The following is a 19,006-nucleotide window of genomic DNA, read 5'->3' on the forward strand; positions in this document are numbered from 1 at the left end:
AGGTCTATTCTCGCAGCAAGCTATCAAATACGACGCATTTCTCGGCTTTAAAAAAAAACAACGCTATGCGTCGCCAGGTGTTTCATCAGATTTGAGGTGTTACCTCCTTTGACAGTATCACAGTATCAGCTTAAAGCACTTGTTGCAGGCTGCTGAGTTTGCATATTTTGCTGTGAAGTACAGCCAGACTTTTGACCGCTTCGTCTTGGGCATTTTTAATCTGTAGCTCTGCTCTAAGAACGTACGTACCTGGACCCGCCTACTATCCTCGGAAACGTAAAATGATTGGCTAGAATCTAAAGTGTATCACAGCTCAGGAAAAAAAAAAGCACCGAAATGTGCGCTGCTTTTCGGTCTGGTTACTACCGTTTATGTCAGAACCGGTGCCATGATGGCACCGGACACCGGTACCCATCCCTAATCATTCGCATAAAGGCTGATTTTATGTTCCACGTTCTTGCATTTTATGCCCTTAATTACTGAATTCTGTCTAATTGCTACTGCTAGTGGTTCAATAAAAATTGCAAACAGTGAAGGGGAGAGTGGGCATCGCTGCCTGGTGCCCCTCAGGAGACAGAAACTGGAGGATGTTTGGTCATTTGTTCTGACACAAGCTGTTGGGGAATTATATAATATTTTTAACCAGTTAATGAAAGAGGATCCAAAACCAAATTTGTGTAAAGTTGCAAATAGAAATTTCCAGTTAACTCTGTCAAATGCTTTTTCTGCATCTAAAGAAAATATTGTAGTTTCAAGGTTTTTACTGTATGAGTAATCTATCAAATTAAGTATTTGTTGATGAGTGCCTACCTTTTATGAAACCAGTTTGGTCAGGATGAATTAAGAGGGGGTTTATTTTCTCTAGTCTCTTTGAGAGAGCTTTGCAGATTATTTTAAGGTCTGCATTTATAAGGGATATTGGACGATAGCTTGAGGGATATACAGGGTTTTTCCTTGGTTTTAGCAGGAAATTAATGTTTTCAGAATTCATATTTGATCGAAGTCTGCCCTTTTCGTATGGAACGCCAGGACTGCCATAATGAATTAATTAAATACGTTCTGTAAAAAACTGGTGCTAGAATCGTCCAGAAATCATCCAAAAAAAAAAAAGTGATGTTAGTACTTTCAGCGTTAACTTTGTTTTAAAGTCTTTAAAATATACACCATTCAATAGTTGACCTTAATCTTACAGAGAATGTGATGATTTTATGGATAATTAAAGTCAGTCATGTTGTTTATTTTTATTATGGTACTTATCATTTGGGATATGTATTACTGTGTGCATACTTTATAAGAACAGATGAGATAAGGAGAGAGGAGATTAAAAAAATCTCTACCTTGCTGGTTTTATCAACGATGAAATGCTCAAGTATCTATGTAGCACCTACGTAATCTAATTCCACAACACAATGTGATGGGGGAAATCAGCTGTGTTTTGATGCCAATTTTATTTCGAATCTGGCGCGAACCGGCGAGCCAGTTCCTGAATCAGTCACATGGTACGGGCTGCCCGCGAGGCCTTGAACGTCACTGCATACGTAATCAAAGAAAGCCTCGATACGCGCTTTACAAAAACTCCCCCAAGATTAGCCGACACACGCTTCGAAGCTTTGACACACAGGACACATCACTACCAGTTGGTGGCGGTAATGAGTCGTTATTGCCAACCGCCGACAAACCACAAAGAAGAAGACGAAGTACTGCGCGTGCACACAGCGGAAAGTAGACTTACCGAGTAATGATTATAGCCACAGTCATCATACTTGTTATCTACGACGGAGACTTTTGTGGTGTGACAAATATAGTGTGACTGTGCTGAGCTTTCTTACTGCTGCCCTTCTGGTCTCCGGAAGATCGCGTTTATGTTTCTCATGCGTGATTGGAAAGATATAGGCTCTCGTAGCTCGGACAGCTTGGTCTCTCTCCTAGTCCAACTACAAAGCCGGCCTCCTCCGCTGGGGGATCTTTAGTTCGGGTTATTCTGAGAGGAGATCCAGAGTGAGTACATTATAATTATATAGCTTACTAAATCAATAACTGTCTACAGGGTTTCTTTCTCTTAGCTAATTTTGTTTTCGGCTGTACGTTCTGTTCAGCCCCTGTCATTTTGTCTGCTTGGAGCTTCCAGCAGGACCTTATTTTTTTTTAATCATTTGTGTTCAGCTATTTGTTTTCCTTCAAATGAAGATGTTGTACTGAGTATTATGATTTGATGAGGTGGATAGAATACAACAGATTCCACAATTAATAACAGAATTATGGGCTCAAAATGTGGTCATAAATATTTTGTACTTGTAAAAAAGATTTGTATGTGTAAAAAGAATTTGTGTGTGCGTAAAAAAGATTTGTATGTGTAAAAGGAATTTGTGTGTGCGTAAAAAAGATTTGTATGTGTAAAAAGAATTTGTGTGCGTATAAAAAAAGATTTGTGTGTGTAAAAAAGATTTGTGTGTGTATAAAAAAAGATTTGTGTGTGTGTAAAAAAAGATTTGTGTGTGGACTTAGAAAAAAAAACCCCTGCAAGTTACAAGTACAGATTTTGACCCTATTTTTCTTCCCTTCATCTGATTGGTCAATGTCATGTCAATCACAAATGTAACAATCCAATCAGAGAACAGATGGGTTTGGCTGTCAGAGGGGCGCTTTTTTTGAACTGCAGGTCTTTGAAGGGAATAAATGCCCTTCTACATGCCAACCCAGCGTTTTCCTTCATCACCACGAAGGAAAACAGTCTGTGGTCGTCCGAGTTTGGTGATTTTTGTGTCACAGGACTACGTGTTTAATACAGGGACTTCCACAGCCTTTCCAACAGCGCTGCGGACTGCGGGGTGGGGGCGGGCAGTGTTTTGGAAATGACAGTCTTCATTACAAAGCTTTCTTCGTTATGAATTAGCATACATGTTTTTATTGAACATTTGAAGAAGCAGCAAAACAAACAAACTCTTGTAGAGGACATAAAGTCAGAGATAGAAAAGACAAGGAGCAGGTGCATCTAGTACAGGTAGAGCTGCTGCAAAAACCCACAGAGCCCAGCAGCCAGCGTAACAAATTCTGGATCCTTTGCTTTTAGTTAGCAGTTAGCATTAGCAGCACATCCTGCATCCGATGTGAAAGGACTTTTATGCTGCGCACTGTGACTCACAGCAATGGTCCTGGGTCGGCCCTGACTTTGTGTTAAACTAATCCTAAAGTAATAATGGTATTTCTAACCACTGATATACCACAACTTTATCCTTTCAACAGCTACTGAAAGTTAGGGGACCTACCTGCTATCGGATATTTATATAGCGATCCTCCAGCTTCAAACTGTATCACCCTTCAAGGACCTGCAGTTCATAAAAGCGCCCCTCCAACAGCCAAACCCATCTGTTCTCTGATTGGATTGTTACATTTGTGATTGACATGACATTGACCAATCAGATGAAAGAAAGAAAAATAGGGTCAAAATCCGTACTTGTAACTTGCAGGGGTTTTTTTTCTAAGTCCACACACACATCTTTTTTACGCACACACACATCTTTTTTACAAGTACAAAATATTTATGACCACATTTTGAGCCCATACAGAATCACCACCAGTAATGTCTTTTAAGATGGCGCTGATCTAACGGCAGGTGTTCCAGATCTACTGGCGTTTAGATCAACTGGCGTTGGTCGAACAGTTGTGTGACAGTCTTGCGTTTCAGGAGCTGCTACCGACAAACCAGCAAAAAAACGCCAAATGTGTTACCTGTGACACTTGTGAGGTTATCTCAAACACACTCCGTCAGTCTTGATGCTGTTGAACAACAAAATGTTTAAAAATGTGGCGAGTTTACCTGGTGATATCCTCATGCGCGACGCGATCGCGAAAACAGCAAACAAGTAATACCACGCCGATGTTGTTCACGGGACAGCAAGAGTAAACGATCGGGAGACTCTTGTCGTCGTTATCGTTCCCCTCGTACGGTTTATTTCTCCGGTTTCAGCGTTTTTGCTCCACAACTACAGCGAGCAGTTTACTTTATGCACTAACATGGAGTCGAGTCAACCAGCGCCACCTCTGGCCAAGTGCCACAGCCTACAGCCAGATCAACTTGTGACACACATCTGCACCACGTCTGAATTCGTTTCATGCACAACACATTTGTACCCTTCAATTGTGTCTGTTTGTGCGTCATGCAAATAAACCTTTGAAAAGAATGAAATGATATCATATATTCCTTATTGGCCTACATTTGTACAAAATTCCAAATTATATACACAAAGTCATAGAAATCACCACTCCAATTGGTCATCATGATTTTAATATTCTCTTTTCCCATAACAATGAAATACACCTTGGACAAATATGACACATCAATATTTCATTAGTGTTGTCGCATCACATCCTGTAAGCAGAGTCTGCCTGTGTCTTTTCCCTGGAAATTAATATTTCCAGCCAATATAGGCAATCCATCAACATGACTTGGGAGTTGGTAGTTATATACAGTCTGTATAAGTGTGGTTAATCTAATGAACATTTGTAAGGAGACGGCAGTTACTGTGAATTCACAGCAGTTACACAGTGATTAGTAATAAACAGAGCCAGTGAGAGTGAGTGGATTTAAGAAAGTCAGTGACTCAGGTGTGTCGCTTGGTTTGTCATCTGTTTGTGAGACTGGAGGAGACGTAGAATCTTTTGTTTTAAATCTTAGTTAGGAAGATTCCTGTTTGAAAACAAGCACTTTTTGTGAGAAATGCAAGAAGTACATCTGCAGAAAGCACACAGTTACATTCTGTCCATCATGTGGACAAAATTGAAAATGTTGAGCATTGAAAAACTGAGAACGTTGGGCAAGTTCAAAAGAAATGTGTTTGTAAGAATGAAAAACCAAATTGTACCTAAAATAGTTATGGAAAGTCTAACAGTTGTATGTCTGTGTTCTACATGTTTATCTGATGGGAAGTAAAGTTGCTATTGTTTTATTGCAGTTTTTTGACAATTCTGAGTGGATTTACACAGTACGGGTCAAAATTCAATTCAATTTTATTTATATAGCGCCAAATCACAACAAAAGTCGCCTCAAGGCGCTTCATAGATACAGAGAAAAACCCAACAATCATATGACCCCCTATGAGCAAGCATTTTGGCAACAGTGGGAAGGAAAAACTCCCTTTTAACAGGAAGAAACCTCCGGCAGAACCAGGCTCAGGGAGGGGCGGCCATCTGCTGAGACCGGTTGGGGTGAGAGAAGGAAGACAGGATAAAGACATGCTGTGGAAGAGAGACAGAGATTAATAACAGATATGATTCAATGCAGAGAGGTCTGTTAATACATAGTGAGTGAGAAAGGTGACTGGAAAGGAAAAACTCAATGCATCATGGGAATCCCCCGGCAGCCTACATCTATTGCAGCATAACTAAGGGAGGATTCAGGGTCACCTGGTCCAGCCCTAACTATATGCTTTAGCAAAAAGGAAAGTTTTAAGCCTAATCTTAAAAGTAGAGATAGTGTCTGTCTCCTGAATCCAAACTGGAAGCTGGTTCCACAGAAGAGGGGCCTGAAAACTGAAGGCTCTCCCTCCCATTCTACTTTTAAATACTCTAGGAACAACAAGTAGGCCTGCAGAGCGAGAGCGAAGTGCTCTAATAGGGTGATATGGTACTACAAGGTCATTAAGATAAGATGGGGCCTGATTATTTAAGACCTTGTATGTGAGGAGCAGGATTTTGAATTCAATTCTGGATTTAAGAGGAAGCCAATGAAGGGAAGCCAAAACAGGAGAAATATGCTCTCTCTTTCTAGTCCCTGTCAGTACTCTTGCTGCAGCATTTTGGATTAGCTGAAGGCTTTTCAGTGAGTTTTTTGGACATCCTGATAATAATGAATTACAGTAGTCCAGCCTGGAAGTAATAAATGCATGAACTAGTTTTTCAGCGTCACTCTGAGACAGGATATTTCTAATTTTAGAGATGTTGCACAAATGGAAGAACGCAGTCTTACATATTTGTTTAATATGTGCATTGAAGGACATGTCCTGGTCAAAAATGACTCCAAGGTTCCTCACAGCGTTGTTGGAGGCCAAGGTAATGCCATCCAGGGTAAGAATCTGGTTCGATACCATATTTCTAAGATTTTCAGGGCCGAGTACAATAACCTCAGTTTTATCTGAATTAAGAAGCAGAAAGTTAGCGGCCATCCAGGTCTTTATGTCTTTAAGACATTCCTGCAGTTTAACTAATTGGTGTGTGTTATCTGGCTTCATGGATAGATAGAGCTGGGTGTCATCTGCATAGCAGTGAAAATGTATGCTATGTCTTCTAATGATACTGCCTAAGGGAAGCATGTATAATGTAAACAGAATTGGTCCTAGCACTGAACCCTGTGGAACTCCATAATTAACCTCAGTGTGTGAAGAGGACTCTCCATTTACATGCACAAACTGGAGTCTATTAGATAGATATGATACAAACCACTGCAGTGCAGTACCTGTAATACCTACAGCATGTTCTAATCGCTCTAATAGGATATTATGGTCAACAGTATCGAATGCTGCGCTAAGGTCTAGCAGGACAAGCACAGAGATGAGTCCAATGTCAGAGGCTATAAGAAAATCATTTGTAACCTTCACTAAAGCGGTTTCTGTGCTGTGATGAACTCTGAAACCTGACTGAAACTCTTCAAATAAACCATTCCTCTGCAGATGATCTGTTAGCTGTTTGACAACTACTCTTTCAAGGATTTTTGATATGAAAGGAAGGTTGGAGATTGGCCTGTAATTAGCTAAGACTGCTGGGTCTAGAGATGGCTTTTTGAGTAAAGGTTTAACTACAGCCAGCTTGAAGGCCTGTGGTACATAGCCGATTATTAGAGATAGGTTGATCATATTTAAGATCGAAGAATTAATTAATGGCAGGACTTCTTTGAGCAGTTTTGTAGGAATGGGGTCTAAAAGACCCGTTGATGGTTTGGAGGAAGTAATTATTGAAGTTAACTCAGAAAGATCAAATGGAGAAGAAGAGTCTAACTTAACATCAATGGTACTAAGAGCAGCTGTAGATAATATTACATCTGTGGGATGATTATTGGTAATTTTTTCTCTAATGATAAAACTTTTATTTGTGAAGTAGTTCATGAAGTCATTACTAGTTAACGTTAAAGGGGTGGTTGGCTCAAAAGAGCTCTGGCGTTTTGTCAGCCTGTCTACAGTGCTGAAGAGAAACCTGGGGTTGTTCTTATTTTCTTCAGTCAGTGATGAATAGTGTTACGTCCCCCCCAAAGGGGTCTAGGCATGCGAGTGAGGGGACCAGTAACAAATGAGTCCAGAACAGAATGAAAGGAAAACAGACAGGTGTTCTTAGTAAATAACATAGTCTTTATTGTAGATAATCATAACATAAGGAGCCGGCAACGCCGTATTACCAATAACATGCCGAAAAAAGGTGGCAACAACAAAGAACACAACAACCAAACAAAAACTCCACACCACGAGCAGGCACTTCCAGGGGCCCACAAGCTCACCCTGTCACTAACAGTAGCTGGCTTTACTGCTGCCAAGGCCCACAAGCCCACACTACTCACGTAAAGCAGCTATACTGCTTCCACAACTCCACACTTCAGGCAGGCTACCTACACACCAAGCAGAGACACCCCACACCCTGCTCACAGCTCATCCCCAGCTTATATGACCTCAGAGAGGTGATTGCTGACTGGGCCCAGGTGGTAAGTGAGTCCAATGAGCAGCAGCTGTGTCCTGGGGAGAGAGAGAGAGCAAGAGAGAGACAGAGGGGTGGAGCAAAAGAGGAGGAGGCGGAGAAAAACACCACGCCCACACAAGGGCAGTATCAGGAGGCCCAGCTAGGGCCATAACAAATAGTAAGATGTTCTGGCTTTGCGGAGGGCTTTCTTATAAAGCAGCAAACTATTTCTCCAGGCTAAATGATGATCTTCTAGATTTGTGACACACCATTTCCTCTCCAGATTACGAGTCATCTGTTTTAGGGTACGTGTTTGAGAATTATACCACGGAGTCAGGTACTTCTGATTAGAGACCTTAGTTTTCACAGGAGCTACAGTATCCAGAGTCGTACGTAGTGAGGAGGTGAAATTATTAACAAGATAATCGACCTCTGTTGGGGTAGCGTTCAGATAGCTGCTCTGCTCTGTGTTGGTACAGGGCATTGGAGATGATAACAGTGGGTGGATTATATTCTTAAACTTAGTTACAGCGCTTTCAGAAAGACATCTACTCTGATAAACGTCTACTCTCCACTGCTGTGTAATCAATTATTGTAAATGTAAATGTTATCAGGAAATGATCAGACAGGAGAGGGTTTTCAGGAAACACGGTTAAATGTTCAGGTTCTATGCCATATGTTAAAACAAGATCTAGAGTGTGATTAAAGTGGTGGGTGGGTTCTTTTACATTTTGAGAGAAACCAATTGAGTCTAATAACAGATTAAATGCCATGTTGAGGCTGTCATTTTTAGCATCTACATGGATGTTAAAATCACCCACAATAATTATTTTATCTGAGCTCAGAACTAAATTAGATATAAAGTCTGAGAAATCAGACAGAAACTCTGTGTAAGGCCCAGGTGGACGATAGATGATAACAAGTAAGACTGGTTTCTGAGTTTTACAGCTGGGGTGGACAATGTTAAGCATCAGGCTTTCAAATGAATTAAAAGTCTGTCTTGGTCTTTCATTAATTAATAGGCTGGTGTGAAAAATTGCTGCCACACCGCCCCCTCGGCCTGTGCTTCGAGATTTCTGGTAGTTAGAATGACTCGAGGGTGTTGATTCATTTAAACTAACATAATCATCCTGCTGCAACCAGGTTTCTGTAAGGCAGAGTAAATCAATTTGTTGATCAATTATTAAGTCATGTACTAACAAAGACTTGGAGGAGAGAGACCTAATATTTAATAATCCACATTTCACTGTTTTACTCTTTGGTTCAGATGTGGATACTGTATTGTTCTTTCTTTGTAATTGTTTATGTTTAAGTTGTTTGTTTATAAATTTGTCCATATTTCTAGAAATGAGAGCTGCTCCATCCAAAGTGGGATGGATGCCGTCTCTCCTAACAAGACCAGGTTTCCTCCAGAAGGTTTGCCAATTATCTATGAAGCCCACATCGTTTCTGGGACACCACTCAGACAGCCAGCAATTTAAGGAGAACATGCGGCTAAACATGTCACTCCTGGTCTGATTGGGGAGGGGACCAGAGAAAACTACAGAGTCCGACATTGTTTTGGCAAAGTTGCACACCGATTCAATATTGATTTTAGTGACCTCCGATTGGCGTAACCGGGTGTCATTACTGCCGACGTGAATTATGATTTTACTGAATTTACGTTTACCCTTAGCCAGCAGTTTTAAATTTCCTTCATTGTCGCCTGCTCTGGCCCCTGGAAGACAATTGACTATGGTTGCCAGTGTCTCTAGCTTCACATGTCTGAGAACAGAATCGCCAACTACCAGAGTTTGACCCCCGGCGGGTGTGTCGCCGAGTGGGGAAAAACGATTAAACACATGAACGGGTTGGTGGTGTACCTGGGACTTCTGTTTAGGACTATGCTTCCTCCTCACCGTGACCCAGCCGCCCTCTTTCCCCCAGCTGCTTGGGATCTGCCGGGGAACAGCTAGCGGGGCCTACGCTATCTTCGGCTGCACCAGCTACAGGGGCCTGGCTAGCTACGGGTGAATGAAGGGTGCGAAGCCGAGTCTCCAATTCAGTAATCCTGGCCTCCAGAGCTGCAAATATGCTACATTTGTTACAGATATCATTACTGCTAAAGGAGGCCGAGGAGTAACTAAACATCTGACACAATGAGCAAGAAAGTGCAGGAGGGACAGGTGAAGTAGCCATGGTGCTAATGAGTCAGCTACGAGCTAAGCTAAGCTAGCGAGACAGTACAGAGACAGTGAGTGAATACTTTGGCTATAAATTAGGTAGTGAGTACACAGAAAGTGTGCTTCGGATGAAGCACGTGAAGATTATACTATGAAAGAAGAATGTATTTAAAAGTTGTTAATTAAATTGCTAGGCAAATAAGCTACTCAGAAACACCACTGTGTTTGAGCAGGAACAGGAAGTGATACTCTACCGCAGAGCAAGCGAACACCAAGTGACCCGCAACAAAATCAATGTCATTTTTTTGTTCTTCAACATAATACAAGGGTTCATTTCCAAAACTTGCTTATGATCTTCAATTTGTAGCAGATCCACTATCACACAGCAGCTGGACCAGTTTCAAATGGAGGTCAGTCCACTACTGCCACCTGTGGCCAAGTGCCACAGCCTACTACTAGATTAACTTGTGACACATCTGCACCTGCTGCTATGATCACATTGAGTAGAGGCTGAGTGGCTGCACTAACCCCTGGTACATCCAAATCTACCCACAAACATGTTGAAAGATGCAATCCCAGCAATGTGGATTGTCAACACTAAAAACAATCAGTAAGCAAAGACAACAGGGATCACTTTTTTCTGTTTATTTAGCACCCACAACATTTGTAGTCTCCTTCTGCACAGGGGAAGTCCACACACACTGTGTGGTACCACTTTCCACAGAAGGTGCATTCAGTCTGCAAGATTGAATGAGATTGTCAGAGTCATTGTCTGACTGTTTATTACTGATCACCTGCTGTACATTCACAGTAACTGCCATCTCCTTACAAATGTTTATTAGATTAACCACACTTATACAGACTGTATATAACAACCAACTCTAAAATGTTTGCTCGCAGAGAAAAGACGCAGACAGACTACGCTAACGACATGTGATGTTACAACAATAGTGAAATATTAGGGTCATTTCATTCATTTCAAAGGTTTATTTGCATGACGCACAAACAGACACAATTGAAGGGTACAAATTAGGGCTGCCACAAACGATTATTTTGATAGTCGACTAGTCACCGATTATTTTTGCGATTAGTCGACTAATCAGATCATGCATCCATTGGACGTAAAACGTACAGCTTATTGCACCAGCAGCATCTGCTCTTATATAACTATCATTAGCTTACAGCTTTAAGTGTTTAAGGTATGTGCTAACTAAAAATAAAGACAAGATGATAGTTCATTAAATTTGAATGAAATTTGCAGATTGTTTCAGTGAAGTTTAATAAACTCCTTGCTATCTAAAATATAACAGGACACCGGAGTAAATTCTCGAGCATCTCACACTTCTGATAATCAGCTGTCTGCTTGACGTTTATTCAGCTGTGTAAAAACTATAACTTTAATCTCAGCCAATCCGATTTACTCAGGAACAAATAAAATACTGAAAAAAGCCAAACAATAACATTTTTAAGTTCTCTAAGTGACTTGTATATCATGTTTAACCTGAGTAGCGAAAGACGGCGGTGGGTTTGAAAACGATTTGCCGGAAGTCCGGTGTTCTCATGGGTCTAGTTAGCCTAGCCCCCGGCTCGCTATCGAGCTAGTGGGTAACAGACGTCTCCGAAAACGTCGGAGCGCTTTTGAAAATATGTGGTGTCTTGATAAACTGAGCAGATATTTGAGGTTTACACAGCTACATTCTCGTCTGAAAATATGTTAAACGTCTATTTTGTGACCCAGAAAGAATAATAAGAGTAATATTAAAACGAACTAGGTGCCGCCATTGTTGGAAACTGAGCAGGGCCGCGCTATGAATTCTGGGACAGTTTCTTCTTCTTCGGCGTTTAACGGCAGCTGGCATCCTTGTACATGCAGTGCTGCCATCTTCTGTTTCAGTCCGTTATTACACTCTTAAATCCTACTACTTAGTCCTGCGTCTTTCAGGATCTTACAAAGCTTCAAACGACGCGTCGACTATTAAATTAGTCGTCGACGAGTTTGATAGTCGACGTAATCGTGACTAGTCGACCAATCGTGGCAGCCCTAGTACAAATGTGTTGTGCATGAAACGAATTCAGACGTGGTGCAGATGTGTGTCACAAGTTGATCTGGCTGTAGGCTGTGGCACTTGGCCAGAGGTGGCGCTGGTTGACTCGACTCCATGTTAGTGCATAAAGTAAACTGCTCGCTGTAGTTGTGGAGCAAAAACGCTGAAACCGGAGAAATAAACCGTACGAGGGGAACGATAACGACGACAAGAGTCTCCCGATCGTTTACTCTTGCTGTCCCGTAAACAACATCGGCGTGGTATTACTTGTTTGCTGTTTTCGCGATCGCGTCGCACATGAGGATATCACCAGGTAAACTCGCCACATTTTTAAACATTTTGTTGTTCAACAACATCAAGACATTTGGCTTTTTTTTTCTTCTTTTTTTTTTTTTTTTTTCTTTTGCTGGTTTGTCGGTAGCAGCTCCTGAAACGCAAGACTGTCACACATCTGTTCGACCAACGCCAGTTGATCTAAACGCCAGTAGATCTGGAACACAGGCTGTTGTAGCAGCTGTCTTCATAAGCGCCCCCCCTCCCCCCCCCTTCTTTTTGTTCCTACTATCCAGTATTTATCCATCATAACTCTGTTTCTACACTCAGTGATTGCATGTTGTTTGTTGTATATTTCCTGCTATGACAACTTAGTTTTCCTCTGGGATTAATAAGGTTTTTCTGATTCTGATGTTTGTGATGTTAGTACGAGGCACAATAATGCTACACAATACAATGGTCTGCAGTAGTGCCTTATAATAATACAATAAATTTAACTGGCTTAAATATAAAAATCTTTTTGCTGTCACAGGTGACTGGCAGCAGGCGAAGAGTCTGCAGGAGGAGCATCTCAGCACCTGTAGTCAGAAACATTGGTTCTTCACTGAAGGTGACAAAGAAAAATCGCCAACATTATTCTACAGACATTAATTGGTTGTTATTTTAATAATAATAATAACATCTAATTCTGTACACAGTGACATTTTGCCTGTTTATCCCAAATGAGAGACAAATCACTGCTGAAGAAAAATAATGTTCTCAACCTGCTTACATTAAATCAATGGATGGATGAAATTAGCCGTTTTTAACCCTCCCGAAAATAAGCTTCTCAAGGATCAGTTTTTGGTCCTGGATTTTTTGTAACCTTTACACACTCTACATGTTGTATAATAAAGTATCTATTAATATGTTCTAGTGTTGCACATGATACATTTTTCACAGCTGATACACAGTTGTGCTTTATTTCCTCTGATAATCTCTGATAGCGTATTTTGTAAATAGTATTACATCCTCTGCACACTTTGGCTGCTCTGAAAAAGAAGGCAACAAACCAGAGAAGTTTGACTCCCTGGAAGAACTTATAAGTACACCTACACTGAAGACTAATTCATGCTTCTTTTGACCTGAACAAGAAAAAGCCCTCTATAAAGTTATGAAATCTTAGTAAATGAGGAAAACAGGAACAGCTCTGTAGCCAGGCTGACTAAGCCACAGGTCTAATGGTTAGACACACCTTCTCATGATTTTTCTGTTTTATAATGACTTTTTACATTATAGATTCTAATTGAAACCATCAAAACTCCAAATGAACACATATGGAATTAGGAGACAAAAAAATGTTAAATAACTCAAAACATACTCAGATTTTAGATTCTTAAAAATGTTAGATTCTTTAAAATAGCCATCCCTTGTATTGATTACTATTTTTCACACTGTGTGTGTGTGTGTGTGTATAGATTAGGGCTGCCACGATTTGTCGACTAGTCACGATTACGTCGACTATCAAAATCGTCGACAACTGATTTAATAGTCGACGCGTCGTTTGAAGCTTTGTAAGATCACAAAAGACGCAGGAATAAGTAGCAGGATTTAAGAGTGTAATAACGGACTGAAACAGAAGATGGCAGCACTGCATGTACAAGGATGCCAGCTGCCGTTAAACCCCGAAGAAGAAGAAGAAGCAGCTGTGTCCCAGAATTCATAGCGCGGCCCAGCTTAGTTTCCAACAATGGCGGTAGCTAGTTAGTTTTAATATTACTTTTATTATTCTTTCTGGGTCACAAAATAAACGTTTAACATATTTTCAGGCGAGAATGTAGCTGTGTAAACCTCAAATATCGGCTCAGTTTATCAGGACACCACATATTTTCAAAAGCACTCCGACGTTTTCGGAGACATCTGTTACCCACTAGCTCGATAGCTAGCCGGGGGCTAGGTCACTAGCGCCGTTAGAACACCGGACTCCCGGCAAATTGTTTTCAAACCCACCGCCGTCTTTCGCTACTCAGGTTAAATATATATGAGTCACTTAGATAAATTAAAAATGTTGTTGTTTGGCTTTTTTTTTTTTTTTTTTTGTATTTTATTTGTTCCTGAGTAAATCGGATTGGCTGAGATTAAAGTTATAGTTTTTACACAGCTGAATGAATGTCAAGCAGACAGCTGATTATCAGAAGTGTGAGATGCTGGAGAATATACTCCGGTGTCCTGTTATATTTTAGATAGCAAGGAGTTTATTAAACTTTACCGAAACAATCTGCAAATTTCATTAAAACTGAATAAACTATCATCTTGTCTTTATTTTTAGTTAGCACCTTAAAAGCTTAAAGCTGTAAGCTAATGATAGTTATATAAGAGCAGATGCTGCTGGTGCAATAAGCTGTACGTTTTACGTCCAGTGGATGATGATCTGATTAGTCGACTAATCGCAAAAATAATCGGTGACTAGTCGACTATCAAAATAATCGTTTGTGGCAGCCCTAGTATAGATATATGTATGTATATGTACACTAAATAGGTTTTGTGAAGTGCATGTCACTGTTTTAGTTCTTTGTCATCATAGGCAAAAGAAGGGGAAGTGTGCTGAAACCTCTCCAAATTTATGACCTCAACAAAAACCAACCAATGCCAGCAAGTACAGATGAATGAGTTGTGATCCCTGTGGAGAAGACTTTCATCACTATGAAGAAGGCCAGAAGACGCCAGCGCATTGACAGTGGAGACAGAAGCTTCATGTGCAATCAGTGTGGAAAGGCTTTTACTCATAATAGCAGCTTAAAACAACACCAGCTTCTCCACACTGGCATTAAACCATTCAGCTGTGATCAGTGTGGAAAGACTTTCACTGAGAATGGCAACTTAAAAAGACATCAGCTCGTCCACACTGGCATTAAACCATTCAGCTGCGAGCAGTGTGGACAGGCTTTCAAACAAAATAGCAAGTTAAAAAAACACCAGCTTCTCCACACTGGATTTAAACCATTTAGCTGTGATCAGTGTGGAAAGGCTTTTACTGAAAATGGCAACTTAAAACAACATCAGCTCGTCCACACTGGCATTAAACCATTCAGCTGCGATCAGTGTGGAAAGACTTTCACTCAGAATAGCAGCTTAAAAAAACATCAACTCATCCACACTGGCATTAAACCATTCAGCTGCGATCAGTGTGGAAAGACTTTCACTCAGAATAGCAGCTTAAAAAAACATCAACTCATCCACACTGGATTAAAACCATTTAGCTGTGATCAGTGTGGAAAGGCTTTTACTGAAAATGGCAACTTAAAACAACATCAGCTCGTCCACACTGGCATTAAACCATTCAGCTGCGATCAGTGTGGAAAGACTTTCACTCAGAGTGGCAGCTTAAAAAAACATCAACTCATCCACACTGGATTTAAACCATTCAGCTGCGATCAGTGTGGAAAGTTTTTTACTCATAGTAACTGTTTAAAAGAACATCAGCTCATCCATACTACAGATAAACCATTCACCTGTGATCTGTGTGGAAAGTCTTTTACTCATAGTAAAAGCTTAAAAGATCATCTTCTCATCCACACTGGAATTAAATCATTTGTCTGTGGTCAGTGTGGAAAGGCTTTTACTCATATTACAAATTTAAAACAACATCAGCTCATCCACACTGGAATTAAACCATTCAGCTGTGATCAGTGTGGAAAATCATTTACTCGGCGTAGAAACTTAAAAAAACATCATCTCCTCCACATTGGATTGAAACCATTCAGCTGTGATCAGTGTGGAAAATCTTTTAGCTGCATGAGTTCCTTGAAAGAACATCAGGCCATCCACACTGGCATTAAACCATTTGTCTGTTGTCAGTGTGGAAAGGGTTTTCGTCGCATGGATACTTTAAAAAATCATCAACTAATCCACACTGGAGTTAATTAATTTTTTATTGGTCAGTGCTGAAATGCGGCCAATTCTATGTAAACATTTAAAAAAATCAGATTGTTCACACTGCAATTGTAGCGTGTATTGAATTTGTGGAATTTCTTTCGTATTGTATTGTATATTGTAATATTTGATGTTTATTTCTATTTATGTTCTTTTAATTGTTTTTCTGCTTGATCTAATATTTGTCATTTCTAGTCTTTAGGTTCTGTTATCATGCCTCCCCTCTTTTTCACATTGTGTTTTGTCAGCAGTGGCAGTCCTAGCCTGTTTGGTGCCCTGGGCGAACACCCTCTCTGCCCCACACCCACAGATAACATATATGTATGTTTTCATGTGTATATATGTATATTAAAGATTGTACATGCATATAAAACATATCTTACTGTAAAAACTGTTGCTGGAACCATATCGAATTTAGCCAGATAAACATAAACACACGCATCTATCTATCTATGAAGAGAGAGAGTATGCATAGTTTTCAAATTTTGTACAAACAGCCATTATAATCCATCAGACAATGAGAATAGGACAAATCAACAACCGACAATGACAACAAAGTCCAAGATTGCATAAGGTCAGTGCTATCTTCTATGCCAGAGGTTCCCAACCCCCGGGCCTCGGACCGGTACCGGTCCGTGAGTCGTTTGGTACCGGGTCGCAAGAGTTGAGGCTCAGGTGTGAAATGTATGGTTTTCAGGGTTTTTAGCGTTATTTTCTTATCGTTAACTCGGTTTTCCTGGGTCTTTCCACGTGTGTTATGAATAAATCTTCTGTTTTTCAATACCGGCACTAGTTTTATTTTGTTGTATTTATCCGCAACACCTTAAAGGCCGGTCCGTGAAAATATTGTCGGGCAGTCGATCGTGGCTCAAGAGTTGGGAGTTCGCCTTGTAATCGGAAGGTTGCTGGTTCGAGCCCCGGCTTGGACAGTCTTGGTCGTTGTGTCCTTAGGCAAGACACTTCACCCGTTGCCTACTGGTGGTGGTCAGAGGGCCCGGTGGCGCCAGTGTCCGGCAGCCTCGCCTCTGTCAGTGCGCCCCAGGGTGGCTGTGGCTACAATGTAGCTTGCCATCACCAGTGTGTGAATGTATGTGTGAATGGGTGGATGACTGGATGTGTAAAGCGCTTTGGGGTCCTTAGGGACTAGTAAAGCGCTATATAAAATACAGGCCATTTACCATTTACCATAAACTGGTGCGTGGCGCAAAAAAGGTTGGGGACCACTGCTCTATGCTGTTGCAAGCTGGGGCAGCAGGTTGAGGGTCACAGATGCCAACAGACTAAATAAACTGATCCACAAGGCCAGTAATGTTGGACTCCGTTAGGGTGGTGTCTGAAGGCAGATGTTGTTCAAGATAAAGACAGTCATGGATAATACTTCCCACCCACTCCATGACATACCAGCTAGTCACAGGAGCACTTTCAGTGAGAGACTGAAGCTGTGTCCCAAAACGTCGGCAGCATCCTCCGGAGGCCGCATTTGAAGGCCGATTACATCACAGCCAGGCGACGAAGGCTGTCCCAATTTGTCGACTCCTTCAAATGCAGCTGACAAATGCGTCTTTCATTTCCCCGAATTTGAAGGATGGGTCGGATGTGTGCTTCATGGCAAACCATAACCCAGAATTCATAGCGCGGCCCAGTCAAATTTCAGCTGACAATAATGGCGGCCGCTACTAAGTTTGAAAATTACTCTTATTAATCTTTCTGGGCCACAAAATAAACTTTTAACATGTTTTAAGGCGAGAAAGTAGCTGTGTAATTTACAAATATCTGGTTGGTTTATCAAGACATTACATATTTGCAAAAGTGTGCCGACGTTTTCGGAGATGTCTGTTACCCACCAGCTCGATAGCAAGCCGGGGGGTTCAATGGTCACTCCAGCCGGCAAGAGCAGCGGACTCCCGGCTTTATCGTTTTCAGACCCACGCTCTTTTGCTACTCAGGTTAAACATGATATAAGTCACTCAGATAACTTAAAAATGTAATTTTTTGCCTTTTTTGGGTGTTTTATTTGTTCTGGAGTAAATCGGTTTGGCTGCGATCAAAGTTATTAGATTATTAGATTAAATAAAACTTTATTAATCCATCGAGTGGGTTCCTCTGGGATTTTCACACAGCTGAATAAATGTTAAACAGAAAACTGATTAAACAGAAGTGTGAAACGGTCGAGAATTTACGTCAGTGTCCTGTTATATTTTAGATAGCAAGGAGCAGACGGCCGAGTTTATTAAACTCCACCAAGACAGTGGTGACGCAAATCTGAAGGCTAGACCATCCCATTTCACAGCCTCGCACTTCTGGCCTTCTCGGTCTTTGAAGGACCCAGCCCACGTAGACCGCGAAGGCTGGGTCCTCCGAAGGATGCAGCCAACGTTTTGGGACACAGCTTGAGATTAACAGAAAAAAACAAACAACACAGGAAGTCATTCCTGCCTGTGGCCATCTCCCTGTACAACTCCTCCATCCAACACACTGTAAACACTGCAAAAGTTACACCCTTTTTACATAAGCTCTTTTCTACTCTGTAATATTCTTGTCAATTTTCTTGATATTTATTTATTATCCCTTCTGTTAATCCTTGATATTTATAATTGATTGATCTTTATATATTAGTGCTATTTCCTAAATGTGTAAAATCTCTAACAATGTATTGTTTGGAGTTTAGTCTATCACTGTTGCTATTTTTAGAATTTCTCCTAGAATAACTGTAATCCACATTATTTCCTTAGGGATTAATAAAGTATTCTGATTGTTTCAGGATTCATGACCTCCTATTTTCCAATGACAGGTCTTACTTGTCTCTTTTGCTCGTTTCTCCTCTTCTTTTCTCTTTTTTCCTAAACTGAGGACCTGATGGCTTTGAACTTTTCTTGTCCATCTTCCATTGGTTTTACTTTTGTACTCCAGTATGAATACCCATCCTCCAACTCAAGGATCACCACAACATAACTT

At 40.8% G+C, this 19,006-nt stretch overlaps 1 long non-coding RNA gene across 1 annotated transcript; it reads left to right on the forward strand.

Annotated features, from left to right (window-relative positions):
* The first annotated feature begins 1,600 nt into the window (after positions 1-1,600).
* On the forward strand, positions 1,601-18,764 carry LOC308405710. The gene is made up of 3 exons (XR_013973385.1): positions 1,601-1,998; positions 12,672-12,749; positions 14,703-18,764. It is a non-coding gene; the product is annotated as an uncharacterized lncRNA (long non-coding RNA).
* Positions 18,765-19,006: the final 242 nt, after the last annotated feature.

This window comes from Rhamphochromis sp. 'chilingali' (genome assembly GCF_963969265.1).
Source record: "Rhamphochromis sp. 'chilingali' genome assembly, chromosome: 1".
Classification (NCBI taxonomy): domain Eukaryota; kingdom Metazoa; phylum Chordata; class Actinopteri; order Cichliformes; family Cichlidae; genus Rhamphochromis; species Rhamphochromis sp. 'chilingali'.